At 36.3% G+C, this 9,848-nt stretch overlaps 1 long non-coding RNA gene across 3 annotated transcripts in view; it reads right to left on the bottom strand.

The window, feature by feature from the left end:
* Positions 1–7,222: 7,222 nt before the first annotated feature.
* LOC117661418 (uncharacterized) overlaps positions 7,223–9,848 on the bottom strand; it is a 28,879-nt gene continuing 26,253 nt past the window's right edge. For all 3 annotated transcript variants that reach the window (XR_009622330.2, XR_009622329.2, XR_004589997.3), the window contains exon 4: positions 7,223–7,473. This is a non-coding gene — a long non-coding RNA (uncharacterized LOC117661418). The remainder of the gene's footprint in view (positions 7,474–9,848) is intronic.

The raw sequence follows: 9,848 nt of genomic DNA, 5'->3' as shown, positions 1-9,848 counted from the left end.
GTATATTGTGTTGAAAGCAGAAATGGTTAAGTTGTGGTTTGGAGGAATATATGGGGGAAATTATTTGGTTTATTATTATTGGTAAATATAATTAATTGATTTGTAAGAAATTGGATTGCATGGAAATAATTGGAATATTCATGTTCATATTGATTAATATACAAAAAAGGTAGTTATATAACTAATTGATTTATATTAAAATGTTGAATTTATATTAAACAACTAATATTACATAATTAACCAATGTGAGGATGGATATAAAAATAGATGACAATGGGAAGGGGTATAATATAGAATAGAAGGGAAAAATTGAATTTGATTAAGATTAGAGATGAGGATGAAGGGTAATATTGGTTTTTTACAAAAATAGATGAGGAATAAATATGGCAAAAAGGAAATATAGAAATTGTAAATTTAATTGAAATGACTAAACACTGTTTAAATCTGTGAACCGGCCAAATACTCTGTTCAAAGAAAATACATTGTATGTTTGTTTTGTGTGTTTCTAATTATTGTTATTTATTCATATTTGTTCTCTTTTATTCTTTAAAGTTTAACAATTCATTCTTTATCTTAATATCTTTATATTTGTTTGGGGTTGGCTTTCTTCCCTTTCATCTTTTTTATTGTACAGCAATCTTTCTCCTCAAACCTACCACCTCTCTTTTCTTTCCTTCTTACTTTCTCTTCCTCCCCCTCTTCTTCTCCTCCCTACTTCCTCTTCCTTTCTCCTTCTCCTCCTCTCTTCCTCCCTCTCTTCCCCTCCCTCCTACTCTAATTTCCCTTCCCTTCCTTCATCCCTCTCTATTGCTGTACCTTTTTATACATATGGACTACTCAGAGGGCTGAAAAAGTTATTTTTTACTGGTCCTCGCACTTTTGACCAGTCCTCGAACTTACGACTGTCCTCACATTTTACGTTTTTGCCCTATCTTGTCACCATGGTGAAGAGAAGCAGTTGTGAAATGAGTGACATGGTTGTTAAGAATGCTACAATGGGCATAAATGATGACCAGTCATAAGTGCGAAGACTGGTCAAAAGTGCGAGGACCTGTCAGAAATCACTTTTTTCAGCCCTCTGGGTAGTCCTTTTGTGCATATGGACTACTCAGAGGGCTGAAAAAGTTAGTTTTGACTGGTCCTCACACTTTTGACCAGTCCTCGAACTTACGACTGTCCTCACAGTTTACGTTTTTGCCCTATCTTGTCACCATGGTGAAGAGAAGCAGTTGTGAAATGAGTGACATGGTTGTTAAGAAAGCTGCACGGGCATAAATGTGAGGATGGTCATAAGTGTGAGGACCAGTCAAAAGTGCGAGGCCCAGTCAGAAATGACTTTTTTCAGCCCTCTGAGTAGTCCCTATGCACATAGCCACGCCCACCCGGTCACATGACGAGCTACCCACACCTACACAGTCACATGATTGCCAAGCCACACCCCCAACTAAGCCACGCCCACAGAACCTGTTGTTAAAAAAATTGAATCCCACCACTGGTGAAAGGGCCTCATAAGTGGAATAGCCTAGGGCCTCTTTTCATCTAAATCCGGCCCTGCATGCGTATACAGTATATATGGTTTAAGTCAGAGACCAAGTATATTAGTAGTTACAGTGTTGGACTATGAATAAGAAGAGTCTTCCTTACGCACAAAGTTGGCTAGGTGATTTTGTGCTAGTCAGTCTATCTTAACTTTACACTGGGAAATCAAAAACACCTGTGTATCAACCCCCATTGGACCAGTTGTAGATAATGGACTATAAATTTCAAAGGACAGCTCTTTATCTGGAGTAGATTGATCTGGATTGTCCTGGGGGTGGGTTCTTTGCAGTGTTTTGGCATGGATACTTTTTGGATTGTTATGTTTGTCCTTCTGGGTGTTCAGGTTTGCTTTTTCTTTTGGATATTACTAGTTTTTTAAAAAATTCTAATGTAATAATGTAATAAACAATGTTACATTGTAATACAAACTTTGTATTAGGGCAGCCTCTAAATGTAAAAAAATAAATAATATATACGAGTCTATTTCTGTATAGATACTGAAGGTAACATTTTTGCATCTGGTTTAATTTCTGACCAATTTTACATTGTATTGTTTAATATGCTAGCTTGCTTCTTACTTTAATTGTTTGTAAGATGGATACTTACTAATATGAGCAGTTCTACTAAATCTAGCCCTAGTATTAAATAATCCAATTGCAATAAATGAGATTATTCACAACAGATAGCCTTGTATTTAGTCATAAATGGTCTGAGGTCAATCAAATATCTGAGACTATAATGTTTTCCCTATTTAAACTTCAGAGATACTGAACATTTTATTAAACAGGCATACATAACTTATTGTGATCTATTTGTTTTAAAATTGTGATAACCCAGTAGAATTCTAATTACTACATGCTAATTTTATAATCTCATAGTGCTAATGTTTATTTCATAGTAAAACATTTTCTTGAGTAGAATTCTATAGTACTCAGCAATTTTTAGATTACTATGTTTAATACAGCGAAGTAATACATTTCAGATGCAAATTTGAAATTTACTTTGTGTACTTTGCGTTCAAACTTAGTTAGAATTAGGTTGCTCTGATGATAACCCAGCTTACTTTTAGGGAAGAAGTGAGGGCTATATATGGCATAATCAGGGAAACATCAGGCAGCATGGCTTTGGCCCGGTCTACCCAATGCAGCTTCAGCCCAGTCTACCCAATGCGAAGAGGAAACATGACAGCAGTTTGGGGAGTGGCATCAAGCTGGTCACACCCAGTGAGTGGTGTCAATCTGGCCATGCCCACTCAGTCGGCCACACCCACCCAGTCGGCCACACCAGCCCGGCCCCCCAAGGTCAACCACAGCCCTGATGCAGCCCTCAATGAAATTGAGTTTGACACCCCTGTTCTAGTGAATCACAATAGAAGCACCAGAGATGAATGTTGGAAAAAAATTGTGTTTATATTTCTCAATACATGCAACCAAAAGGAAAAACTTATTCTGGTAACCGACATAAATGGATAGCTAGAAACAAGATAAAAGAATGTAGAAAAGGTGACCGGGCCATTTGGCAACCCATGAATGAATGGAAAGGCACTGTTTAAGGAATATTTATTTAGAAAAATATCTTGTTTATAACAAACGTTTGAGAGAATTGGTGAAGACTGCAGAGATGGGGAACAATTCTGAATAAGGAACAAACTATTTGGGGTAGGATTACAAGTGATTTTTTTTCCCTTGGAAAACAGTGAACATGAAAAACCAGGGGGGGGAAAAGTGAAAGTAGGATGGCAACCAGAATAAATGGAAAATGGTTGTAAGGAAAGAGGATCTGAAAACTTGGAACATCATGAAAAAAATGCAGAATTGTGCTAAGTAGGAAATATGCTTGGTAAATTATTAAAGTATGGATGAAAAAATTGCACATTTGAGAATGTGAAAAACAAATATGAGAGAAAAAGTAATGTATACAGGGAGAAAAAGTTTCAGGGAAAGAATCAAAAGGAATAAGAAATATTTGAGATTACAAGAGGCAGAGTAATTTTAACAAAAATAAAAGATTGATTTAGAAATGAATGAAGGGATAAACAAGATGCTAAACAAGATGCTAAACAAGATGCTAAACAAGATACATCCAGCATTAAATGGAATTAAAGATAAAAGTGGTGACATAATTTGAGATACTGGAAGAAGTAATTTATAGAAGTTTATGGGAATGGTAAATGTTATATTGAAGAATGTAATTGAAAACCACTAAATATTAGTGTACAAGAAAAAAATAGATGAAAAGAATTCATAAATGCTAGGAGAATATTGCACAGTGGTAAGGCTGCAGATGGGGGTAAAATTTTAGATATGAGTATGAATGCTTGTACTGTGAAATGAGTAATGTTGTGTTAAGATCCATTTGTGCTTGATGTTTGGAAGATTGCCATTATTGTTTTCCTATGTAAAGAAAAAGCTAGCAAGAGAGGCTACAAAAAACAATATTTTAAGATTGCCTGGTAAGGTGTTCAGCAGAATTCTGACACAAAGGTTGACAACAACCAACTTTTGGACTTGTACTGTGGCTTCATGTCAGGCATGGGGTTTGCAGACCAGATTTTTGTCCGTTATCAAGTAATAGAAATATTCATATGGAGGAATTTTTATTGGACATTTGTGGATTTAGAGACAACACAAGTGTGAAAGCTAATACATTTAAATTATGGAAGGCTTTGCACAAATATGCAGTTGAAAATTCGTTGCTAAATGTGAGAAACATGACTTATGATAGAAGCATGAATTAGAATAGAATTATTTAAAAATGATTCTGTGTTGAGCAGGGAGAAAGATAAAGATGTTCCCTTGATTGTTTAATATATTTCTGCATCATTGAAAAGGAATGCTTTCAGTGACATTAGAGACACATTAGTGGAGGATGTGAAGGTATATTTATTATGTATGCAGATAATACTGTGTGGTTGGCTGAGAACCCAAATGCTTTGCAGTGAATGTTAGATTCCTTGTATGGTACAACTTTGAGTCTGAAAATTAATGTAATCATAATAGTTTTGTTTGATTAAAAAATGAATGATTATAAAGCTGTTTTTTCATAAATTGTGGAAACAAGAAAAGGTTGATGAATTGTGTACCTTGATAGAATGTTTCTAGAGATGGAGAAATTTTAAAATATGTGGATGTGCTTTGAGCTAATCACACTCTCTCAGCGCAACTCAGTTCACAGGGTTGTTGTTGTATACGGAAATTAGAAGAGAAAGGAGTATCGTGCATGTCTCCTGCTTTGATTTTTTTTTTTTTAATTTGATTTATATGCCGCCCTTCTCCGGAGACTCAGGGCGGTTTACAATGCGTTAAGCAATAGCCTTCATACTTTTGTATATTTATACAAAGTCAGCTTATTGCCCCCACAAACTGGGTCCTCATTTAACCTACCTTAGAAAGGATGGAAGGCTGAGTCAACCTTGAGCCTGGTAAGATTCGAACCTGCAGTAATTGTAGGCAGCTGTGTTAATAACAGGGTGCTTTAGACCACTGTACTACCAAGGCTCTACAATTAGATTTACAAAGTAATGAAGGTTGGATAAAAATCAAATAAATCCTGATAGAAAGATAGTGAGTAATCTGTGGTCTGTTGTGAGGATCATTTTTTTTATCGAAAATGAAACTGTTTTTGTTTCTGCCTATAGGTAGACTGTACATAGCTATCACAATTAGGACCAGGAACTCTGTTGCTAAGCGACATGATTGCTAAGTGAAACATCATGTGACTGTGATGGACTTACAACATCACTTTCCATTCAGTCATTGTGAGTCATCTCAGGTTGCTAAATGAGGCATCGTGATCAAAACTTGCAATTTTACTACTGGCTTCTCCATTGACTTTGCTTGTTAGAAGCTGATTGTGAAATGTTCAAATGACAATCATATAACCATGGGGATACTGCAGATACCCTCCGTTGCAAGGTGCTCAAATATTAATCATATGGCTTCAGGGATGCTGCAATGGATGCAAATGCAATGACCAACAGTAAAGTTACTTTTTCAGTGTCTATGGAGATTCTCAGTCATCCAGGTTGTCCCAAAGGTGCTTTTTTTCATGAGGCAACTGGATTTTCTGGTTTTTCTTTGAAGACGTTTCGCTTCTCATCCAAGAAGGAGCCTGGATAGCTCAACAGACTAAAAGCCTGTTATTAACATTCAGCTGTCTGCAATTATTGCATGTTCGAATCTCCCCAGGCTCAAAGTTGACTCAGCCTTCCATCCTTTCTAAGGTAGGTAAATTGAGGACCCAGTTGTGGGGGCAATAAGCTGACTTTGTATAAAATATACAAAAGTATGAAGGCTATTGCTTAACGCATTGTAAGCCACCCTGAGTCTCCGGAGAAGGGCGGCATATAAAAATAATAATAATAATAATAATAATAATAATAATAATAATAATAATAATAATAATAAAGCTTTGGTGGGGAATGGAAGGATTGATACTCCTTGCAGACAGCTGGTCATTTGCATTCTTTTAGCAGGTAATTAAGGTTTATCTGTGTCATCAGGGTCACTTGAGTGATGCAAATTGGTGTGGAGCCACCTTGGAACTGTTGAAAGGACTGTGTTGTAGGTTGGAGATAGATGATGTCATCTCCCTCCCCCTCTGTTGAGAGAGGGCTGTTCAATTTTGACATAAATGGCCTCTTTGACCCCTCTTTCGAACCAGAGATCCTCTCTATCCAAAACATGTACTTTGTTGTCTTCAAAAGAGTGGCTTTTAAATGCAGATGGACTCCCGAATCTAGTCCTGAGGTGTTTGTTCTCTATGTTGTGCCATGTGTTTATGAAGTGGTTGTTTCGTTTCCCCAATGTACAGATCTGCACATGGCTCACTGCATTGTATTGCATATACCATGTTGGTCAGTTTCTGTCTGGGTGTTTTATCCTTGGGGTGGACAAGCTTCTGCCTTAGTGTATTCTTGGGTTTGAAGTGTGCATGTATGTTATGTTGGCTGAAGATTCTCCTGAGCTTTTCTGATATGCCTGCAATGTACAGAATGACAATGTTGCTTCGTTTATTGTTCTCGACATTGTCTGTTACAGAAAAGCTCCTGTAGGGTCTTTTTTGAGATTTGATGAAGGCCCACTTGGGATAGCCACACATTCTGAGGGCTTCCTTGATGGGTTTATGTTCTTTTTCTTTCTCATCTTTGGTGGTAGGCAGACCTTCAGCTCAGCGATGACTCCCATTTTGTGCTTCAGTGTGTAGTGGCAATAAAAAGGTAAATATTGATCTGTGTGAATGGGTTTTCTGTAAACTTCAGTGTTAAGGCTTCTGTCTTCCTTAATGTGTTCTGCACAGTCCAGGAAGGCTAGATTATTTTCCTTAACATCTTCCCGTGTGAATTTGATGTATCTGTCCACAAACTGATGCTGATTGGAAATTATGGAAACTACATATGATTCATCTGGAGATTACCAAGTAGAATATAATTTTTTAATGTGTGAATTGGCTGATTGCATCCAGGAAGATGCACTGAGACAGCACCTTTGATCTTAGCACTTGATTTGGCTGGTTGGCTGCCACATAAATTGGAATTTGCTGGCATATATCATAAAGGCCTGTAGAGCTTGGTTATTTAAATCAGAACAGAATTATAAGAAAAATGTAGATTGGATTGAGGTGAATTTAGAAGCAGGAAGAAAAAAATCATTTGTAAACTTATGCTAATATAAAGTATGTGTGTTGCAAATACTATCCATTTTAGTAAATCACATAATGAAATAGGATACAAATATGCACTCTTGATTTTTCAAAGTCTATGCTGAAGATAACAGAGTATTTATTTTGTTTGTGGATCCAGACTGAGAAAATATAGTTTTCTTGTGAATGCCTCTCAGTGGATTTAATGATTGGAGTTAGACTTGATGATATTGGATGATAAATGTATTTCCAGAGCCAGCAGAATCGTTCAAACTGGAAAGCGTTGTCCTTCCTCTGTAATTGGAAGTGACAAGATAACAATTGTTTTAGTCACCAGTTGAAATGGAATGTGGTTGATAGAGATTGAAGAACAAACTACTGTCTGTATTGTTAAAGTCAAACTACTTCTTTAGTGTAGTAGGACTAATTGGCTTTATTATTACACTCAAAGTACTTTCAATCCTCTTCCTCTTTGCTTGCAGTATTTGAAATCATTTGTCTAATTCTACCCATATTTTATGACCATGATTAAATAATGTTTTTGTTCAGTAATAATAAAGTTGTTCATTAAATCAAATGACTCACATTTGATTTAAAAAATATAATAAATAATATTTTGGTTTCATCTTTAACTCAGTTAATTTTGAAGAATTTAATATTTTTTGTGTGCATATCATGTCTGTGTGCCATTGATCAAGGCAGATTTTCCTAACCCAAAGTCTCTAGGTTTGTCTTGGAAAATCAGTTCCTATTTAATGGATTGTGTAGTTCTGTGAATTGCAATCCCAGCACATTTAGATGGGGGCAGATTGGGGATGGATGAACTTTTCATATGGGTTTGATGGGCTCCTTATCAAAACTGATTCTCCAATGTTTGAAAACACCAGACCTCTTACAGTCTGAGGAATGCTTGAGATTTTGGAAGGAGAATAAAGGGTGATATTATACAAGATGATGAAAAGAATCATTCCCCATAACTGTTCTTCTTTTGCAATGCCTAGTTGAGGTGAAGGTATCCATATAGTAGACTGAGTGATAACTGGATTATACATTTCAAGAGTGCACGTGGTGGGGTTACATTATTGAATCCTGCAAAAGTCATGAATCTTAAAAAGGTGTAGACTAACGTTTCCTTTGAAATGCTGTTTATCTGGTTGGAAGTAAATTTAAGCATGGACAGATCCTAATCATAAGTGAATCTCCTATATTTCAAAACATCAAAGCTCATTTCTTCTAAGGAAATGAGTAACAGTGCACAAGACCTAGAGTACTGAATAGTTTTTTTCTTCTTCTTCAAATTAAAGCATGCTATTGGTGACAAAGTATGAAATCTTTGGGAAAGTGTTTTGCTTAGGAAATATATATTCATCATTTCATTCTTATTCTTGAAATGTTGATTAACAACATTATATGGCAAAATCCTACATAAATAACTTTTATTTTCCCCAAAACTGCAACTTAAAGGCCTCTTTTTCTTATCTTTCTTTTATATTGCTTACATTTCTGAACTTTCTGAGGAAAATTCACCAAGATTTTCCATTAACAAATTCACAACATAACAACCTAAAGCAAAAGTTATTCTCCCATTTTTTAGTATTGAAGAGACGGATAACGTTTATCATGACTTTTAAATGGAACAAATTAGAAAGACAAATTGTAGGATCCTATAAATGGAATCACGAATGTGCTTTAGCAAGCTTATGTTCAGAATGGAATGCACTTTGTAAATAATGAGGCATATAATTTTTGTACTTTTATTCATTTAGTGAAGAGCTTCATAGTACTCGCCACAAATTCACTTACCTTAAAACTGATGAGATTTCCAGTTAGTGTTGTGTACATACAGTAAATGAAGTTTTAATAAAGTAGCCTTTTCTAGCCTAGCATCCTCGTTAGTTTAGTTCAGTGTTTATCAACCTCAGTAACTTTAATGTTCCCAATTTTTCATTTCTTTTTATTCAAGTGCATCACCTTTATCTTTATATACTAATTGAGGAAAAATAAATATTTATATGCCCGCATATGCTAAAACAGAAAAAAAAAAGCTATATGAAGTTTACTTACTTTTTCTCATAAGAAATTTGCATTTATCTTTTAAATGCATGGTTTAAATTACCAGTAACAATATATACAAAAAATTCCTTGTTCTATTTTTGTTCTAATTCTGGCTGACTCTATTCTCCTGCTCGGTGGGAACGGCAGTCAGGCATGGTTAACTCTGTCTGTCAGCCATTAGGACCGAGTCTGCTGATCTTTTTAGTCCCACCTCTTCCTGTGACTCTCCAGTTTATCGACTCGGTCTGGCTTGGACAGATGTGTCTCTCTTCCTCTCTCAGCTAGAGATATTATCCTTCAGTTTTTTTGTGTTTTTGGGATTCATCTGGCATTTGTTCTCCCTAGACATCGGTGGACATTGTCTCCCAGTGTGAAAGGCCTTTGCCTTGTTCCACTGAGGGCCGTGTGGCGGCATCAGACTGCTAGCTGGCAGCTCCGACTGGCAGTGCCCACGAGTTCTCTCCGATGCACTGATAAAGAACTCCCCGTTGCAGACCATCGGCAATGGGTGGAGGCAGCTGCATTTAGAGTCTTTGCTCAGCAGCCACAATCAGTGCGACAATCCATCCCTTGCCTTTTTTACTTGTGCAATAGCCGGACGGCTAGCGACTTGC

Source organism: Pantherophis guttatus, chromosome 2 (assembly GCF_059756535.1).
Source record: "Pantherophis guttatus breed Tessera chromosome 2, ASM5975653v1, whole genome shotgun sequence".
Lineage (NCBI taxonomy): Eukaryota > Metazoa > Chordata > Lepidosauria > Squamata > Colubridae > Pantherophis > Pantherophis guttatus.
The sequence above is the reverse complement of the archived record's forward strand: the minus strand, read 5'-3'. Positions and strand labels throughout refer to the sequence as shown.